The sequence below is a fragment of the Micromys minutus genome (assembly GCF_963924665.1).
Source record: "Micromys minutus genome assembly, chromosome: 9".
NCBI classification, from domain to species: Eukaryota; Metazoa; Chordata; class Mammalia; order Rodentia; family Muridae; genus Micromys; species Micromys minutus.
Window position 1 is genome coordinate 58227468 of NC_137978.1, and position 22018 is coordinate 58249485.

The 22018-nt window shown below is 40.0% G+C and overlaps 1 pseudogene across 1 annotated transcript in view; it reads left to right on the forward strand.

Moving 5' to 3' along the window:
• Nucleotides 1-13318: 13318 nt before the first annotated feature.
• Nucleotides 13319-22018, forward strand: part of LOC308424371 (small ribosomal subunit protein eS4-like) — a 345312-nt pseudogene continuing 336612 nt past the window's right edge. The window contains exon 1 of the transcript in view: nucleotides 13319-13841. The product of the transcript in view is annotated as a small ribosomal subunit protein eS4-like (transcript). The remainder of the gene's footprint in view (nucleotides 13842-22018) is intronic.

The window sequence follows — 22018 nt, forward strand, 5'->3', positions numbered from 1 at the left end:
GGAGTTAGTACAAGAGCTTCAGGAAGGAATCTCTGAAGACTCCCATCTACTGTGGTATTGCATCTATCCCTGCTGGATATTACAACTTCAGTCCTCCCCTTTGTCTTAGATTATCATGTACTTAGTTAGCCATGTTTTATATTGTTAGAATACCCACTGTCCTTTCCCTTGGAAACTCCTTATTCCACCTCCTCCTCATTGCCGTTATGTAGGGTTGCTGTGACCAGTCTTACTGAAACCAAGCAGCTTATAGGATGGTCTTTCTAATGTGTGATGGTGTTGGTTTGTTTGGTAGAATAGGTAGGAAGGAAAGTACTATTCTGTGGATCCAGTTGTTATAATTGATGCCAGCACCTAACACTGGTCACTCCAAAGTGCCGTTTCTATAGGAATGTTGATTTTGTTTTAAAAAAACAAAAGAAAAGAAAGAAGTTTTAATTCTAGTTACCTAATGACTGGTTTGAAAAGAGGCCTGTATTGGCCATGCAGAGGGCTGATCCTTCTTCGCTATTATGCTTCTGTCAGCCCCGGTATCTAAGGGCCCTAGAATCCTTTTGCCATCAATTTGTAACTCCAAAGTTGGCCGTAGGTCAAGGTCTAAAGCTAAGAATGACAAATCAGAGCCGGTAGACCCAAAACCTTTCTGCCCCCTTTCTGTAGATCAAGCAGCAAACCTCTCATGCAAGCTAGGCAACAGTAACAACTGAGCTATTTTATCACCAGGGGAAACAGCAGTAATTCCTTTAGGAAACTCTACCATAATTTTTACCACCCCAGTATAGTCAGGGTCAATAACTCCTAGGTGTACATGTAGTCATCTCAAAGCTGTAGATGATCTCCCTATAAGTAATCCTACAGTTCCAGGCTCGAGGGGTCCTTTAAAGTCAGTCTCTATTAATTGGACCCCCATTCAGGGAGTCTGGTAGTGGAGCAGAGGTCGAAACTGAGGAACCCTTAGTGGCTCTCTGAGGTCCCTCGGATGTCGAACGGAGGGCCAAGTCTCGGGATTCTACTCTGTATCCTGGTGTTCCACTGCCCCATATATTTGTGGGTCCTGGGGTCGAGGGCCCCGCTGCGCGTTTTTTGGACGAGCTCCACCATAACCTGGACCAAGAGGTTGTCCATTGATGTCTTTTACGGAGCGACATTCACTGGCCCAGTGGTTCCCCCTTTTTCATTTTGGACATGGCCTTGGTATCTTAAGGTGTTGGCCACTTCCTGTATTAGCTGTATTCCCTCCTGGAAATTGCCTTTTAAGGTGTCCTAGCTTGCCACATTTAAAGCAAGTTCCTGAGTTCCCTCCTCTCCTTTGGGTGATCTGCATAACAGCAGAGGCCAGGCCTGCATTTGTTAGAGGCCCACCTATTTCTCTACAAACCTTCATCCAGGCCTCAAGTCCTTTATGTTTGTAAGGAGTCATGCAGCCCTGCATTCTTTGGTGCATTGCTCATAGACTAGTTGTTTAATGAGGGGCATAGCCTGATCAGGATCACCAAAAATCCTTCCTGCAGCCTCCACTAATCAAGCCACAAAATCAGAGAAAGGTTTCATGGGCCCTTGCAAAATTTTTGTTAAGTTCCCGCTGACCTCACCCCTGTTGGGTAGAGCCTTTCATGCCCTGACTGCAGTATCATTAATCTGATTGTAAACATCCGCTGGGTATCCTGTCTGAGCACTGGCTAACCTACACATTCCTAGAAGCACGTCTGCATCCTACTGGTTATTGGGAGCGACACCTGTTGCAAGATTGATTGTGGCTTGAGCATTGGCATTTTCTATTATAAAGGCCCTCCAATCCAGGTACTGGCCAGGAGAGAGACAGGCTCTAGCCAAACTGGACCAGTTTTGCGGAGTCATGCAGTATCTCCTTAGGGCTTCAACTTGGGCTATTGCTTGCCACACCTGGGGCAGAAGGAGTGGCTGTTAATAGCACGACTTCCACTTTCCTCCGGGTTATCAGGGGACAGAGCAGATGGGCAACACCTTTGCATTTTGGCCGCCATTTTAAGGTGGTAGCTTCCACTTTTCTTGAATGACTGCCTTTTCATAAGCTTCAAAATTTCTTTCATTTCCTCATCAGTATCAGATCTGCTCTCCCCACTCTCCTCTTTTTCATCCTCTTCCTCTCATTCATTGTTCTTCTCCTCTCCTAGTTCCTTTAGTGAGGGATAAATACCCTAGTGCTTGTCCTCCAGCACTCCCTTTCCTGTTTCACTTTCTGCCTTTTCATATCTTTCTTTCTGCAACATTTCGAGGGCAACCCGCCCGTCTGTTGGCACTTCTGATCCTCAAGGGAACTACACACCAGCCTCCACACAGGCCGGACTCCTTGCTTTAACGTCCCTTGGTCCCAAGTGAAATCCAGATCTTTCCCTAACTTATCCCAGCACGCCACAGTTAGGTTTCCTGAGACTGTGAATCATGGTGCAATGGTATCACACTCATTCAAAAACCTTTTTAGGGTGCTCTTCTTCATTTTGAGGTTTTTCTTCGACAAGAGTAGCTCTTGAAGAGCCAGAAAAATTGGGTGCGATTGTGATGACCCCATGATTTAGTTTTCCTTTTACTAGTTTGTAACTTACTGGCTCTCTGTTCAGGTGCACGTTGGGTAGCACACCCAGAACACTATACTCCACACAAGGACGTTAATGAGCATCCAGCACACCACTACAAATGTGGGGTCCATAAACTTTTTACTTTTCCCTACCTGATCTTAATTGGGTGCAATGTTTTACCTTCAGTTTGCTGCTGCTAAGAGAACCCTTTCACTTTCAGTTTGCTATTGTTGCAAACTTTCTTGCTCCATACCCGAGCCCTTACTGCCACTTTTCTCCAAGCTCTTTATTGTCTCAACTTACCTTGGGAACTTTCCAGCACTGCCCTGACTGTAAAAAATTCTGATCTTGAGCGGAGTTTCCCGGGTTTTGGCACCAGTTGTCACGGCCAACCTCAACCAGCAAGGAAGACACGACCCTGTGAAGATCTTCAAGCAGTTTATTCAGGAACCTTGTACAAGCTTCTTCTTCAGCTTCTGCTTCTGACTCTGCTCCCAGGGGAGGGAAGGGAGCAGGCTAAATACTCTAGACTGACAAACCATAAGCTGCCACTTGGGCAATGCAGATAGGTTGTAACCATGTGGAAGTTAAGGAGCCAGCCAAGTGCGTCTAAATAAGGAGTTGTTTATCACAGGGAGCGCTCACCATCGGGAAGGTGGAGGGCTGATGTCAGCACCATCTTTGGGGCGCGGCACAGCGCAGCTCCCTACAAGAATTCATCAGAGAATTTATATTGGAGGGAAACCTTGCAAATGTAGTGAATGTAACAAATGCTTTAAACACAAAAGCACTCTTCATATAAATCAGAGCTTTCATATAGGAAAGAAACCTTACACATGCAGTAAATGTGAGAAATCCTTTAGCCTTTAGCCGATAGTCCCAACTTAGGATTCATCAGAGAATTCATATATGAAAGAAACTTTACAAATGTTGTGAATGTGAAAAATGCTTCACCCAAAAAGGCAGTCTTCATTTACATCAGAGAATTTATATGGGAGAGAAACCTTACAAATGCAAAGAATGTCACAGTGCTTTAGGTACAAGTTTAGTTTGCAACATCATCAGAGAATCCATCTGTTAGAGATACCTTACAATTACAGTGAATATGACAAATGCTTTACTCACCAAGTTAGTCTGAGAAGGCACCAGAGAATTCATACATGAGATAAACTTTAGAAATTTCATGTACATGACGAATGCATTATGTATAATGTCAATCTGATTGATTACATACAATAAACATCATAAATTAAGTGAATGAGACAATTTTTACCAACAAATGTTTTCTTAAAAGTCATTAGAGAATATTTACAGGAAAGAAAACTTTTAAGTGTATCGAAGGTGTCAGTGCTTTTCTTTTGGCTTTTCTCGTTGAATGTGACAGTGTATTGCAGTTCACAAACTTCAGAGATGCAATGTATGGAGAAATATGTACGACTGCATTTCTGGTCAAAGAAATCATTTACAAATGTTTTCTGGTGAAAGTATATCTGTTGAAAACATGTGTCACATTTTTCAGTCAGGATGTACTTTTTGCAGCACTTGAGATTCCACACTAGAGAATTTATTTGATTATAAAAAAAATTGTGAAAACCATCATGCAATATTCAAATATTACAGAAGGTCAATTGTTTTACTCGGAGAGACTCTTAAAATATGACAATATAAAAACTTTTCCTTAAACTTTTTCTTCTTCCCCCTCAAATATTGCAAGATGAAGACAAGTGGGAAGCCCGAAGATTATAGTCTTGTGTAACACTCTCATGGCAACAGAAATGACCGATTTCAAAGGGAAAACAGAGCTCAATATAGCTAATAAAACTGACAGCATGATATTTAATTCAAATGATCACATTCAGACAAATTATACTTTAAAATGTGTATTTTACTCACTGAGCCACCAAGACTACATTTTCTCTATAATGTAAGTACATCTACAGATGTAAAGTCTCCTTGGGGATTCAAGTACTCATAATTCTTATAAAATGTTTGTTTCCTGTTTTAGGAAAGTAACTGTGTATGAGTCCCTTGTGCTGTGGTCAGCAACTCCTTCCCCAGTGTCCTGTAGATAAAGATGACTGACTCACCAAGATTGACTTAGTGATTCTCAGGTAGCATTTGGGATCCTAAGATGAATATATGTGCATCTTCTAAGGAAGTGTCTCTCATAAAACACATGCTGATGTCTGAACACTTTTAGCAGAGCTGTAGCATAAACTTGTTATAGTCATGATTTTCAATGGGGATAACAACCCTTGAGACAAAAATGGTCCCCTCATAGAAGTTGATAAAGAGTATAGGAAAACATACTTCCAATGGTCTTAGAACTCAGAAAGCTGTCATTCATCTCCAGGGTTCGTCTACCCATATTAGAATAATTCATTTGTCTCTCAGTATTTTGCATCACAAAAGATAGAAACGCTGTATTAGAGACATTGATTTGTGTTAACAAGAATAGGGAAGATTCTATTCAATGTCAAGCTTACTGCCATATTAGTACAAGTTAAATTAAAAAGGCTGGATACAGAAAACTTGTAAAGGCTTTCAGACCTTAGCATTTAGTCTTCTTTCTTTTTTGAATACCAGGTGGTATGAGAGAAAAGTCTACAAGAAAATAAATTAAACTGTGACATTATCTTTTCAGAGTTATTCATTTAGACTATGCCTTTTCTCTGCATAGCACTGAAGTCATTATTACCCCTTAATTGAACAAAACTGCAGTAACACTCGGGAGAAAGATACCCATTGGCACATACTACAGATCATTATGGTATCCTGTCCTATTGTGCCTTAATATTCCGCTGTACCACAAGGAACAAAGTAGATTTTCATACTTTTTAATTTTTTTTTTATTTTTTCAGGTCTCTCATGAATTAACACCTGTTTCTGACATTTTCATTTTTCTTTTTTTTAGTTGAACAACTTTATTTTAAAAAACAAAGATAAATGTACAGATTTTAAGCATTTTTGTATAAAAGTATACGAATACATTTTTGTCATTCCTTGGTTTTTTTTTTTTTTTTTTTTTTTGAAAGGTTTGATGGTATGCATTTAGACCTTACTAGTTACAATGAGCATAAAGTACATTTAAAACAGGTTGTAACCTGGAATTAGTAAAAGTTTTCTTGGTATGTAAGGATTAAGCATAATCATTTTTTCTTTTTTTTTTTCTTGAATTTCATATAGTCTGTGAGTTGTTTCTGGGGTGTTCAGAGCTTTCTGGGTTTAGCATCCCACTATCAGTGACTGCATATTATGTCTGTTCTGTTGTGACTGGGTTATCTCCCTCAGGATGATATTCTCTAGATGCAACCATTTTCTTAAGAATTTCTGATAGCTGAGTAGTACTCCATTGTTTAAATGTACCACAAATTTTGTATCCATTCATCTACTGAAGGACATCCAGCTTCTGGCTATTATAAATAGAGCTGATATGAATATTGTAGTGCATGTGTCTTTGTTGTATGCTGTATATCTGGGTATATGCCCAGAAGTGGAATAACTGGGTCTTCAGGTAGTACTATGTTGAATTTTCTGAGGAATCACCAGACTAATTTCCAGGGTGGTTGTATCAGTTTACAACCCCACCAAGAGTGGAGGAGTGTTCCTCTTTCTCCACATCCTCACCAGCATTTGCTGTCATCTGAATTTTTGATCTTGGCCAATCTCTCTGGTATGAGGTGGAATCTCAGGGTTGTTTCGATTTGCATTTCCCTGATGGCTAATGATGTCCAGCACTTCCTTAGCTGCTTCTCAGCCATTCGATATTTCTTAATTAAGAACTTTTTGTTTAGATCTGTACGGCATTTTTAATAGGGTTGTTTGATTCTCTGGTGTGTAGCATCTTGAGTTCTTTGTATACCTTGGATATTAGGCCTCTATCTGATGTGGGGTTGATAAAGATCTTTTCCCACCCTGTTGGCTGCCATTTTGGTTTTTTTTGACAGTGTCCTTAGCCTTAAATAAATTTTTGCAATCTCATTAACTCACATGTGTCAATCTTTGTCCCTAGAGCAGGAGCCATTGTTGTTCTGTTCATGAAATTTTCTCTTGTTCCTATGTGTTCTAAGGTTTTTCCTACTTTCTCTTCTAATAGTTTCAGTGTACCTGGTTTAATGTGGAGATCTTTGTTTCACTTATGCTTGAGCTTTGTACAGGAAGATAAGAAAGGGTCTATTTTCATTTTTCTGCATGCTGAGTGCCAGTTGGACCAACACCATTTGTTGAATAGGTTGTCCTTTTTCCATTGAATATTTACAGCTCCTTTGTCAAAAATCAGGTGACCATATATATTCGGGCTCATTTCTGGATCTTCTATTCTATTCCACTGATCCACGTGCCTATTTCTGTACCAGTACCACGCATTTTTCAGCAAATTGCCTTGTAATATAGCTTGAGGTCAGGGATAGTGATCCCCGCAGATGTTTTCTTGTTGTTGAGGATGGATTTTGCTATTCTAGGTCTTTTGTTATTCCAGATGAAATTGCACATTGTTCTTTTCAACTCTATCAAGAATTGGGTTGGAATTTTGATGGGGATTGAATTGAATCTGTAGCTTGCTTTTGGTAAGATGGCCATTTTTACAATGTTGGTTCTTCCAATCCGTGATCATGCGAGATCTTTCCATTTTCTGAGATCTTCGTCAATTTCCTGATTTAGAGGTTTGAAGTTCTTGTCATACAGGTCCTTCACTTGCTTAGTTAGAGTCACACCAATGTATTTCATATTATTTGTGACTATTGTGAAGGGTATTATTTCCTTATTTTCTTTTTCCACATGTTTTTCCTTTGAGTAGAGGAAGGCTAATGATTTGTTTGAGTTAATTTTATATCCAGCAACTTTGCTGAACTTGTTTATCAGCTGTAGAAATTCTCTGGTGGAAATTTTGTGGTCACTTAAGTACACTATCTGCAAACAGTGATGTTTTTACTTCTTCCTTTCCAATTTGTATCTCTTTGAGATATATATATATATATATATATATATATATATATATATATATATATATATACATATATTTTTTTCTAATTGCTTGCGACAGGAATTCCAGTATTATGTTGAATAGGTAGGGGGAGAGTGAGCAGCCTTGTGGAGTCCCTGATTTTTCAGGCAGGAAACATACACTCTAAGGCCGGGTTCCTGCACCCCTGAACCAATCGGGTGGGGGCGCACTTTCCAAGCGCTGGGCACAGACCTCTCTACTCCCTGACTACTTGGAAAGCCATCTCAACAGGCCTGTGTTTCTGGATCTCTTCTGTTCCTGGTGCCAGATGGCCTGAGCGCCTGGTCTGCACGCATGGTCCGCCAGCTGGAAACAGACACTCTAATACTAGATGCCTGCTCCCCTGAACCAGTCAGTGGGGTGCACTTTCCAAGCACTCAGCACAGACCTCTCTGCTCCCCAGTAACTTGGAGTGCCATCTCACCAGGCCTCTTGCCCTAGATCTCTGCTGCTCCTGATGGCAGATGGCATGAGCGCCTGTTCTTCACGCACAGGCTGCCAGCTGGAAACTGATACCCTAAGGCCAAGAATTCTTTCTTTAACCTTTGTTTTTAAGATCATGTTTTTCTTTCATGTAATTCCAAAACCTCTTGCTTACTTTCTATCAGTAGTTGGTTTATCATATTATTACCTGTGCTTAGCCTTTGAATGTCAAAGTGAATCAAAGGCCATGGCCAGTTAATATCTCACAGTAAATTGTGAATATCATTAATAGTCATCAATTGGCTCTTCTGGATTTGTACCTTTTATGGCAGAATGGTTTGCAGACTATTTCTGTATTCTAGATAATTAATAGAACTCCCTCTTTGTATTTTCCAGGGGTGATTGTCATTCCACAAGAAGGCAAAACTTTTTCATTTTGGTTGTTGTTTTTGTTTGTTTGTTTTGCTGCATTCAACCATACTTCCAAGGATAGTTATGGTGGGGCAGGTAGGCCATTTTGGGAACCTTGATTCTATGCTGAGATGTTAGAAGCCCTGGGAATGAGAAATGAGATAGCAGGAATGCCCCCATCTCTTGAAAATTAGAAATCTTCACACTGCCTGAAGTTGTGTACAGCCCATCAGGCCATTGGCAATGCCCTAAGTCCTACCTCTGTAGGAGTATATGAAGTAGACCCCAGCCACATCAGCCATGCCTTATCATTCCCCCACACCGGCAGCAAGACGTCACTGCAGGTCACATAATCTCTAGAGAGAATCAGGACTTCCCTCAAATATGTAGACAAGAATTTTCCAAATCCTCAGATCAAGTGAATAGGAAATACTACTAATCAGACTTTGAACCATTTCAATTCCTTATATATGGGAGTTTGGGTGAAAAGTACACAGACACATGTAAAAACCATTCCTCTGCCTGAAATTCTTTGTTTTGAAGAGCTGATAAAACCCCTGTTTGGTAAGAGGTTTTTCTCTCCCAAAGCTTCTTGTATCCCAACCCGAAGCCTCTTGCTGACTCGGTTATGCTTGGGCTGGCTTCCCGTGTCTGCACTGGAAACTCCATGCTACACTGAGCCCAGTAGCCTTGTAAGGATAGTCTCCCAGATTCAACAGCCAAGAAGTTGTTGAGTCAGGCCATCTCCCCATTTTCTGGAACATGCCTATGCCAGGCAGATAGAGCAGTAGAGGTGGCAGAGTCTGTCTTTTCATTAGCAAGGGAGTTCTGTGGGATTTCTGACACCACAATCTGAACCAGCCAATAGGATGTCAAATGATAGATAATGGATAGGGGAAATTGTTTGCGAATCATCTTCAATGGCTGTTGTAAAAAATATTAACAAAAGTTAGGGCTATTTAACATTCCATATGTAAGGACTTTCCAATAATATCTTTTTATTGGGTAAATTCTATTGAAGGTAGGTACTGGGAAAGAAATACTTTCATTATGTTCATTAAGAGAAATTGTGAAAAAGCAATCTTTTAGATCAATAGCGAAGATCGGCCATTCCTTAAACAACAAAGAAGGCAATCTGATTTCAGGCTGCAAAGCACCCATTGGTGAATAATCTCAATTGCTCCTAGATGTGCGAACAAATTCCTTGTGTCATATTTTATCTATATGACAAGTGCCATAGATCTCCAAGAGCTGGTGATACTCTCTATAGGCTAAGTCACCAGCTGTTTTTTGACTAAGTGACCTATTGATAAATTCAAATTGATCAAACAGCCAATTACCATAGTGCTAAGATGTTACTGTCTTAGCAGCAGTGACTCCTTGAGGTAGACCTAAATAGTCAGCCCCTGATATATCTTGTTTATGGACAGCCTAGGCAGTCTGTAAATATCTATGATCACATTCCTTTACTAATTTAATTTGTTTTGTCAGGAGTCAAAGTGGTTCTGTGGCCAGATTGTGAATCTAAGGACATATTAATTTCTGTTGTTTATTGTCACAAAAGTTCTCATCCCCTAAGTAAATTGCTATGTCAGCCATGTATGACCTCAGTTTTCCTACTTGAACTTCAGATCTTATACATTTAATCTGTAGTGCTTTCCTTTTTTGTGATAAAGTTCCAGATCCTTGAAATTGGAGGTATATGTCTTGAAGAGGCCAATGTGAAGTCCACGATTTTGGAGAGATAAAGGTGATATGTGCTGCAATGTTAACCATCACTTCAATATCAATGTAGTTTCCTAGTATTCTGAGTTGTGGCCTTTGATCCTCTATGAAAGTTTGCCAAAAAAAAATTTGTTTCTGCCCATTTTGCTTTATTGAATTATCTGTAGAATTTACCTCAGCCTCAATATCTGGTCTCAAAATATCTGTTTTTAGACCAGTAATGTTTAATTCTTCTGAAGACAGGAACTCTCCCTGCCTGTCTTTGGAACCTATAGGAGGACCCCTGAGAGACTTTTGGTAAGGTTTCAACCCATTTGTCTGTTGTTGCTCTACATTCTGTAGCCAAATGTCAGAATTTGCCACACCTTTGATTTATTCGAGAATGCATAAGAGAATAATTTGGAATGCCCAGCAGTTTATTTTGGAAGAGCCCCTACTATCACATTTAAGACATTTAAAATTCATGTTGTCTATCTCTAGGCCTCTAGTGGCAGCTTCTCCTACTAATGTCATATCAGGTGAGTGAGGTCTAACATCAGCTCTATTTCTAATCCACTCACCTATTGATGCTGTACTTGCTCTCAGTTATCTGATTATTTACTTTCATTCAGCATTCATATGTTTAAAGGCTAAAAACTTAATTATTGCCTTTCTTGTGGATGGATCTGATGCACTATTTCCCACACCTGAAGTAAACCTTTGAAAAATGTCATGCAAGTTCTCCTTATAATTACCATGACTTGAAGAAGCAGGTCAACTCTTTCCCCTGATCCTCCACCTCTGTCCCAGGCATTCAAGTCTGCCAAGCAACAGGATGCTAAAGTTTCCTCATCAAATAAAGCCTTAATCCCCATTTCATCAAGCAGCTGACCTATGCTTCTCTACCATGGGAAACATTTTAAATGTGACATGTGTTCTAGTATTGCTTTTGCCATATCCTTCCAGAATTGGGGGATTATACAGTTTTTAATAGCCTAGGAACTCAGAATTTGTTGTACAAATGCAGAACACATTTCAAAATTAGTGATATGTTTCATAAATTTCCTCAAATGGAACACATTCATGGATTGCTATTTGAACTCCTGATAAACTGTGGATGATCATCCTCTGGATGTTTATGTTGTGCACTAACCAGATATACCAAAGTCATTTTCTAATAATCTTTGATTGACATTCATTATCTTCTTTCTAGCCTGAGTATTTTCCTCCATGGAAATTTTAATTCCTCTCTTAAGTCTGTGTCTATGCTTCATATCTTCCCTTTTGTCACTCCTTATCCTTGAGTTTCTGTATTTTTTTGTGCACGTTTCTGCCTGTACTTTTAAATATTTTCTGTATCCATTATTTTGTTCAAGGACATCTAGGTTCTTTCTAGTTTCTGGCTATTATGAATAAGGCTCCTATGAGCATAGTGGAGCATGTTTCCTTGTTATATGTTGGAACATCATTTGGGTGTATGCCCAGGAGTGGTGTAGCTGAGTCCTCAGGTAGTAATATGTCTAGTTTTCTTAGGAACCACCCAACAAAACTCTCAATTAATATATGTGGAGAAACCAATATATTCATGAAAAAGTCAAATTGACTCAATATTTTTACAGAAATCCAGCCCTTCAAACAGTAAGACATGAAAAAGTCCAACACAAGAAAGGAAACTATACCCTAGAAAAAAAAAAAAAAAAAAAAAAAAAACAGAAACTAATCTTCTTTCAACAAACACAAAATTAAGTAATCACTTAAATATCATTCCGCCTTTAACAACAAAAGTAACAGGAAGCAACAATCACTTTACCATAATATCTCTTAAAATTAATTAACTTAGTTTTTCAATAAAAACATAGATGAACTGACTGTATATGTAAACAGGACCCAGCATTTTACTGCATACAGAAAATGCACCTTAGCAACAAAGACAGATACTACCTCAGAGTAAAAGGCTATTAAAAATTTCTAAGCAAATGCAGCAAGGTGGAATAGCCATTCTAATATTGAATAAATTTTCCTTTCAACTAAACTTTTTAAAAAAAAATAAGGAAGAACCCTTTATAACCATCAAATAATCTCTACCAAAATGAACTCTCAATTCTGAACATACATGTTTCAAGTAAAAGGGCACCCATCTTCGAAAAGAAACTTTACTAAAGCTCAAAGCCCACATGCCCCTCACACAGTAATAGATGATTCTTATTATCTAATCTGGAGCCTGTTGGGCCTTTGTCTTCCTCTGCTGTTGGATTCAGGACTCTGCAGTCCTCTCAGATTCTTTCATTCCCAGATGTGGCTGACTGTGGAAAGACCAGATGCATTTGTTCTTCTGGGTTGGCTGTCTGTCTATTGTTTGTGTTATAGCTGGCAGTGTGTGTTTGTGTGCTGATTTCAGGCAGCCTGTAGCAAGAGCACTTAGGAGAGCTGGTGGCTGTCCATGTCCTGAGCACATGTGGGGGCTAAAATGGCAGTACAAACAAAAATGCTCAGAAGGCTTAAATGTCTAGATCTGCTCGAAGCAACCTTTCAGGCAGCTGCTGTCCAGTGCCTCTGTCCCTCCATGGGAATCTAGCATGGGACATCCATGACCAGGTCCAGGCTAGGGTGCTAACCCTGCTGTAAATGCCATCCTAGAGCTCGAGGAGGAAGGTTCTTTGCAGCCATTTGTGGGCCCCTCAGCCCCAGTCTGCTTTCAATCCACAGTCTGCTTCTGTCTCAAATCATTGTCCCTGCTGTGTATTTTGGTGTGGAAAAGGGACAGTGAGTTTTTATCTCACGTTAGATGGGTCCTACATGATACGTTGGGTGCTAATTTCTTTTTTTCTTTCTCTCTCTTTTTTTCTTTTACCACATCTTTAACCACATATGCCCAAGCAAAGAACACACTATTTAGGTACAATATTTATAAGCTGCATGCATTCATTGGGCAGATTTACTACTACACTACTCACTTTCTTTTATATGAGATGGCTTGCTCCTTGGGGCTTTTCCAGGCCCTGTGGTTCTGCTCCATCTCTCTTTCACCTCCTTTTCTTCCATCTCCCTCTGTCTCTTCCTTTACTTTGTCTGCCTCTCGTATTTCATATGTTCTCCCTCTCTAAAGCCTCCTGCCCCACCTTTCTCTTCCACTGCCCGATTATAGGCTCTACCCTTTATTTGACCAATTAAATGGGAAGAAGGTTCACTTGAAATAAGTAGGGTGCCCATTCCCAGTGTAGTCATGGCTCATGGTCCCAAGAAACATCTTAAGTGCGTAGCTGCTCCTAAATGTTGGATGCTGGATAAGTTGATTGGTGTGGTTGCTCCTCGTCCATCCACTGGTCCTCACAAGCTGAGGGAATGCCTGCCTCTGATCATTTTCCTTAGGAACAGACTTAAATATACCCTGATTGGAGATGTAGTAAAAAAGATTTCTACACAGCAATTGATCAAGATTGATAGGAAAGTCAGGACCAATATAACCTACCCTGCTGGATTTATGGATGTCATCAGCATTGACAAAACTGGAGAGAACTTCTGCTTATCTATGACACCAAGGGTCACTTTACTGTTCATCATATTATACCTGAGGAGGCCAAGTAGAAGCTGTGCAAAATGAAAAGATCATTGTAGGCACAAAAGGAATCCCACATCTTGTGACCCATGATGCTTGTACTATTCGATATCCTGAATCAAGATGAATGACACTATTCAGATTGATTTGGAGATAGGCAGAATAACTGACTTCATCAAATTTGACACACGTAGTCTGTGTATGGTGACTGAGGTGCTAACTCAGGAAGAATTGCTGTAATCACCAACAGAGAGACATCCTGGCTCTTTTATGTGTTTCATTTGTAAGATGCTAATGGGAAAAGCTTTGCCACTTGGCTGTCCGACATCTTTGTTATTGACAAGGTCAACAAACCATGGGTTTCTCTTCCCCTAGGAAAAGGAATTGGCCTTATCATTGCTGAAGAGAGAGGAGAGGCTGGCAGTCAAACAGAGCAGAGGGTGAAATGGTCTCGGAAGAAGTATTTGTACTCTGGCTAGTAGAAGCCTTTCTAAGCAACATGCTAGATTAAACAGCATGGTGAAACAACAACAAAAAAGAAAGAAAGAAGTAACAAGGGTACTTGAGAGCCTCCTTGGCAGCCTCCTTGAGGAAGCAAAATTAGCACATAAACACCAAGAGCAGCAGGGAAATTAACCACAAGGACTGGCTTCTCTGATGACCTTCCTCCACTGGAGACAGGATGTGGGCATACAGCCATGGCCTAACAACCATGGAAATCCTCTACTAAGCACAAAGCAGCAGAGTCAACACACACTTTGCTCCTTTTTCATTTTCCCATTCTTATTAATTTACCCCTGTGTGTCATCTGACCACCAGTTGACTCCCCTATCAGTGTATGGAGCCCCAAATAATTTACCTTAGGTTCCTACTTGTCCCGAAGGGCAGGAATGTCAAGTTCTCAGATCTGGAAGCTTCTTCACTGAGGCTGCAGCAGTTCTAGCCCAACGTATCTCTCTGAGAACATGTGGGGACTGGATTTCAGAGGAAGGTTTTCTTTCAGACCCAGAAATGTGTGGCGAATTCTGAGATTGTTCCTCCTGAGTCTTTGGTTTCTATTCTAAGTTTTCTCCCACCTCATTTTCTTGGTGTTCCACTATGGTAGGAAAACATGCCTTTATTGGACCAAAGGTCTCTGCTCCCATTGAGTCAGGAAATGCTATCCTCTGCTACACATGCACCTGGAGCCATGGGTCTCTGCATGTGTGCTCATTGGTTGGTGATTTAGTCCCTTGGAGCTCTGGAGTGTTTGGTTGGTTGAAAATGTTGTTGTTACCATGGGGATGCAAACCCTTTCAGCTCCTTCATTGTGTTCTCTAGCTCTTACAGTTGGATCCCTGTGGTTTGTTCATCAGTTTGCTTCTTTCTTCCCATATTTCTCTAAGTGATTGCACTTGTTTCTCTGTGTTCTCCTGTATTTATTTAATCCATGTGGTTCTCAAGGCCCTCTATCCTCAATAGGCACTACTTTTAGTACAAATAATGGAAGATGTTTTCATGTGTTGGGACATACACTACTTGCTGTGGCAGTAGAGCTGGGTTCTAAAGCTGCCATGTTGTCTGGTATTAATTGTTTAGGTTCTTCTGCTTGCCTCTTGCCATCTTGATATCTTTGATGTTAGTTGATCTTGTTGTTTTTGAATGGAAATTGTCTCTCCACTGTGTCTGTGGTCCCAAGGGCTCAGAAGGAAGTTAGGTTCTGTGTCCTTTATCGGCAGGCAATGAATTCCAATGACAATAAGACTGGCAGTAGCTCTGGATTCAGTTGGAGGCCTGAAAGGTCCAGACCCAAGCAGTACCAAGATAAATGCATCCTGTGAGTTCCTGGCAGTCTCTCTGCAGAGTCATCAGGGAGAAAGTGGTGGTTCACCCATGGGCTCAGGTGGGAGAGCACAGTATAGTCTCCTATGGGAGCTCAACTCACTCTTGGCAAGCTGTGAGTCCTGATGGCTGTGGGCACTTGTTTTAATTTTTATTGCCATTATTATTAGTTGAAATCTGCTTCCCCAGAGGAAGTTATTGTGACACACAATAAAGCTTGTCATGAAAGAGTGTGTGATTGTATCTATAACTGCCTCCCTGCAGTCCTCTTGGCCTTGGTTTAGGATCCCTCTTTACACACATATATGCTGTCTCGGATGGCTGTCCTTTCAGGCCTCATTGTCAATAAATGGAAAGAACCTGCTTGTCAGGTCAACATAAGATAAGCATCCTCAACTAAATAGTAGACCTTCTGAGGTAGTGCCAAAGGAAATAACACTGACACTCACTGGCTATCAAAAAATTTTTTTAAGGTTGGAAATGTAGGATCAAATTAGCCAAAAAGAAGATGTCTCAACCTCCCTGATCTAACTGAGTACCGGGCAGCATGGCTACAGACCCCTTATGCTGGATGAAGCAATGGAGTAAGCCATTGAGGAAGAGCCGTTCATACAGATCCCTACTTGAGAGCCTATTAGATGCTGGGAGTAGGTGTAAAGTTTTGTACAGTTCTTGCAATAACCCAGTTTGCTTTTGCCACTTTCCTGTCTCCCAGAGTCTGTGCCTTTGATTCTGAGTTTTTTAAACCGCAATCAAGACTCTTGGTCAAGGTCACAAGCACGAAATTCATAACTCAAATGTACAGTTTTAAAACTCTGTGGTGGTATAGCCTTTTCACTAAAGAATTTTGGATGTGATTCAGGAGAAAATAAAAGTCATTGTCTTGGGGAACCAAAGACTGGCAACAAGGTGACCTGAGTCAAAAGAGCTTGTTACAGAAACATTTTTGTAAAAGACTGAAGATGTAATTTTGCCCAGATTGTGAGACCCCCAATGAAATCACCAGGAACCACAACTTGAATCAAAGCACAGGATAGTATTCAAGCTTTGGTCAGGCCAAAAACCTTCCTGATGCAAAGAGACAGGAGAGCTGCACCAAAGTCTAGGTTAATGGGGTTTATAAATCAGAAAACAAACAAACAAATAAAACAGAAGGGAGAATTTCTACATTTTGACATTACATTGTTGGGTTAGAAGGTAAACATATGTTGGCCTTTAAACTGGTTTGTTTATAGCACCTAGTTTAACCACATGGAGGGACCACACATCCAAAAGCAGCATCATGACCTTGGAATTTCTCATGGTTTCCTGAGGCATCCTATTATTTTTTTCTGGACATGACTGTTATGTCTAGTTTCCACCTGCCAGGAATTTCATGAATTTTACAGGAATCAAGAGAATAAAGCTGGCCAAATTTCCTGGGTTCATCATTTTTCTCTCTTTCTTGTAGAAACTCCAATCTTGGAGTTACACTCAGGTGTCTCAGGTAAGTAACTCATATTCTTCATTCCAGTCCTTAGGGTCTCATATTGTTGGCACAGGCCAATCAGCTATACTGCTTTATTTTTTATTTATTATGTCTGGAAGGCCCACTCATTTCTATTATCCAGAATGTACCAAGAAATGTGTGTTTAGACAACAACAGTATCAATGCAACATACACAGGTAGGTAAGTAAACTTTAAAAAAATATAATTTTTAAACTTTATTCAGTGAATATTATGAGTATTGTGAATTATAATTCTTGCTCTTTACCGATGTCATTTGGTTTCATAGTCAACTGCAAAGTTGAGCATGTTGCAAAGTTTCTTCCATGAAGGTTAGTGAAGAGTCCTGTAGATCAGAAGTGTGGAAGCTGTCATGATGATACTTTCTTTTCTCCATCACATGAGGATTAGTGTGTGGAGTGTCCAGAGGACTGGTTTGCCAACACAGAGGATCACTACTGGCTCTAGAACCTTGTGCCACCTTTGGCCTATGGAGACCCCTAAGATTGTCTCTTGCCTGTGTCTCTATGTTTCACTGACTTCAGGGCTCTGATTCTTGGTTCTTGTGAATCACAGAGCCTCCTTCATTTGGACGTCTGCTCACCACAGTCTCGGCTACATATTGCCCTTTCTCTCTATTATTTCCATTGCTTCTTGCTAGCCACAGGTTGTTCAAACTCAGCCTCTTTTACATAAACAAACACATTTGTAATTGCATAGACTGGGTTTTTTTTTCCTTACAGTTTTGGCCAAATAGACCTTAGTTCTTGATTTCAAAGACTAATTTTTTACTGACCTTTATGTACTCTGTAAATATCATTATTAGTATTTAATATGCATTTGTTAGTATATAGGTCCCACTAATTCTAGTATCAAATTTATTGTTTTTCTGCAATTTTCCATGGAACATTTTTCTCTGAGTGGTGATAAAGTGTATTCTTGATGGGTCATTATACATAAAAGCATCAAAAAGCTACTATATCAAAGAGAAAGCAAGATTTTGTATAACTGAGTTTATTGGTCAGAATGAAAGACTATGCTTGATGTTTACTGGTTAGGTGATATCATTTCGAAGGTCTCTGCAAACACTAGGTCTGGCAGAGTCACAACTCATGAGACAAAACAGAAATTTAGTTAAATAACACCTGGTAATTCTTTCATCTCTGGTGGGGTGTGTGTTGTGGGTTTTCCCGAATAACAATTTGCAGTATTTTGGCAAAATGTGTCCCAGAATAAGTGTTACAGCTCCTCAGTAAAAGGTCCTCAGGCAGTCAGAAAGTAAGATCTATCCCAATGCTCCATAGAACAGCTTACCACACAGAAGAGGTTTTCAGGGAAAAATACTGGAGGAAGGCTGCCTTTACTAAGGTTAGTAGACAGTTGATTGGAAGGCAGACTTCAAATAGGACTCTTTATGGGTTAGGATTTTCAAGGGTAGAAATATGGCATGTTAGAGATTAGTAGGATATTAGGTTCTGAGCATGAATAAGCGCAGGGAAATCTGAGTTATAAAAATGAGGAAGTAAACTTTAAAATTTTATCCTGCAGAATCTGTAGCCAATTTTGGGATTTAATACCATGCCAGGGAGTTTGTTAAGGTAGAGCAGGTTGAGACCTGAACACTGTCGTCACCTACCTAAGGCTTATGAGACTTGCCAGCCTTCTACCTTTCCTGAACTGAAACAATAGTCCATACTGCTTGAATAAAGAAATGTTTCCTATGTTCACATAGGCTGAAAAGAATGTTCAACATGCTAATGATGTATTCACAGATTTTAGGGCTTAGGTATTAAACTTCCCTTTACAGGCATTCTTTCCTGCAAATAATATTTAAACCATGTGTACTCTTAGAAGTGGTTGTGGTTCTTTATGCATTCATTTTATGCCATGAACCACCAAGAAACTATTTAGAATCATGATCTTTCTCTTTCCTCATGATCTCCCATTGGGAATCCTTGAGAAAACCATTTGACTAGACAGCTGCAACTTAAATCTCCCTTTGAAGGTCTCTTTGTAGTTTCAGGTCAGCAATAACCAAAGTTTCTCCTCCATCCTAGAGACACTAATTGCATCCTAGGGTCACTAATTGCTGGGAACAGCTGGAACTTCCCTTTTTTTCCTGGTCAGGTTTGTTCACTGTATGTAGCCCACAGGGCTACAGACTTCTTTCTCTGTTTTTCAGTACTAAGAGTGGCTGGTGGATGTGTAAGAATCTGGAATCACCAAATCCAGAGCCTCGTTGCAAACCCAAAGGCCTTGGAAACAGCTTCAGCTTCCCCACATCTCAGACTATGCTTTCTCACTCCTGGAGTGCTCTCTGAATGTTTAAGCTTTTCCCTACAACCCTGAAGTAGCCCTGGCTGCAGCTTGGGAAAAGAGCAGTGAAACACCCCATATTCTGCCTTCTCTAGAGACCGTGCCCAATGGTGAGGTGGAAATAGACCAATAGTAAGTGTTGAGTGAGATGTCTTAATTCTGACCCTAAGGTGGTTTATTCTTGTAATTATCAGTTGAATTTTTGAGCACAATAAAAAATACAGTGTGATTACCTTAAAGCTCTTTTGCAAAGTACATGTGATTCTTTTATACTGTTTGGTTCTGTAACTGAAGGGCCTAGATGAGGATCAAACATGCATTGTATAGTATACCAAGTTATAAAGTGTATGTTATCGTCCTTATGGCTGAATTCCATTTACTGAGAAACAATCCCCAAGGGAGGAAGAACTTTCAGTAAGCGCAATAGCCTTGTAGTTTCATGTGTGGCCTGGCACTGCATTTACCACAGGTCACGATCCTATTTACTACATTCCTTCCCTCTCTTCTGCCCAGACAATTGTGTACTTCTCTGTCATTGAAGAGAAAACCATATGTTTTTATATTCCTGGTTTCCTTAGACCTTATTTTTGACCACAATATCCTTTTTGCTTTCTGAAGATAAAACACATTCTATGTATGTTTCTACTTCTTAGGATGTTAGTGTTGTGACTGGTTATTTCCAGTGAAGTCTATTTTCCAGGAAGGACAGATAATAGATCAAAGGCTTTCTCGCTGGTTCTGAATATATATTTCACTTTACAATACATCCAAAGTATCTTTTTATAACAAGGACACTGAAACATTTAAATCAATGTCCTTGACCCCTTCATATACTGTCAGTTGTGTCTGTCTTATCTTTAGCAATGAGGAAGAAGGTTAATTTCCCTGGGCCTCACAGAGTTATAGCAACTGGAAAAAATTTAAGATTAAAACTGTGATCCTACTCTATAATCCACTTCATGGCTGAGCATACTTTTCAAAGAACAATGTAATATCAAATTTTGTTTTTCTTTGATTACTCTTCTTATCAACTCTTAAACTAAACTGATGCATAGCTACAACAGTAATTTATGTACTTTTCCAGGACTGGCCGAGAATCTACATGATGTTATTTTCTGAAAATGTAAAATACAGAGGCTTAAAGCAACCTTCCAGAATTAAAATACTGTTATGAGTATTGATTAAAAAAAAGTGATGTGTATAGATATTTGTTGTCTTAATCACTTTGAGTTATTTATCTAATCATTTTTAGAACTCTGTCTAATTTTTCTGTACACTATCCCATTTCTTCTCTATGTGATAGTTTCCTTGATATTCCATAAACACTGCAAAACTCTTTCTTAAGGCCAGATAGGAAGTTTTGAATAGACAACAGACACACTGTTGTACACAGAGAAATACATACAGAGCGACAGCATACCCACATGGAGAGAGATACACAGGACAGCCGTTAGACAGTCGCAGATTTAAACTCAAACAACAGGTGGGCAGCTCAGGGAACATGCAGTAGAGAATTCTACTTAGGACTCATGCTTTATTGACAAAGGATACATGTTTCTGAACGGAACAACCATGACGTATGTTGTAAGATTAAGAATTGAAAATGGCCTTTTTTTTTCTGGGGCTACAAAGCCTCACTAGAACCCTCGCTATAGCTGCTGCTGCTCCCTCTGATATCACCCTGAGAACAAAGCTGTGCCTCCCACATATGGTGGATCTTGTCAAGTCTGTAAGGGAAGTCTTCAACATGGGCTACGGCTTTGGTTTAATAAAACTTGATTTGAAAATGAAGTCCTAGAATGGATTGGAGTGTATCAGCTCAGGCTCTGCCAACACTGACATCACCAAAGTGAACGGGAATCTGGAGACCTAGTCCAGATGGACTGAGCATGCGCTAACATTTCCAGAGAAGTGGAACACAGACAACACCCTGGGCACTGAGATCACTGTGGAAGACCTGCTGCTCCTGGACTGTGATTCATCTCTCATGCCTAACACTTGTGGGGGAACTGCTAAGTGTACAAGAGGGAGCAATATCAACCTGGGCTGTAATGTGGACTTTGAAGTCGCTGGGCTCTCATTCTGGAGTACTCTGGTGCCTGGTTATCAACCAGATGAATTTTTGAGACCTTGAAGTCTGGAGTGACCCTGGGCAGTTTCACAGTTTGTTACAAGATAGACAAATTCCAGCTTCATAGTAATGTGGACAGGAAGTTGGAGACTGCTGTCATTCTCCCCTGGACTGCAGGAAAAATATCCCTCGCTTTGGAATAACAGTATAGTATCAGGTAGACCCTGTTGCCTGCTTTTGTGCCAAAGCAAACAACTGTAGTCTAATTGACTTAGGGTCCACTCAAACTCTAAAGCCAGGCATCAGAATGACAGTCAGCCTGCTAGATGGCAAGAATTTCATTTAGCGAGGCCACGAGCTTGGTTTAGGACTGGAATTTGAAGCATAAATGCATATTGTATAATCGTTAATTTAAATTAATCTTTGCAGTATAATACCTCCAGAATTTAGTGTACCCTTTTAATGTTAAATGTACAGGAATCGAGAGCTGATAATACAGTGTTAGAAAGATCTTCACCAATTTTACTATGAAAAAAAGATGATATTTAGGCAGGATCACTTGTATGTGAAAAGTTCAGAACCCAGATGCAGAGTCCTATTGCATCCAGTTCTGGTCTAGACTGGCAGCATCTTGTGTGGAAGCTGTGCAGAGTAGGTCCTGAGCATCCTGACA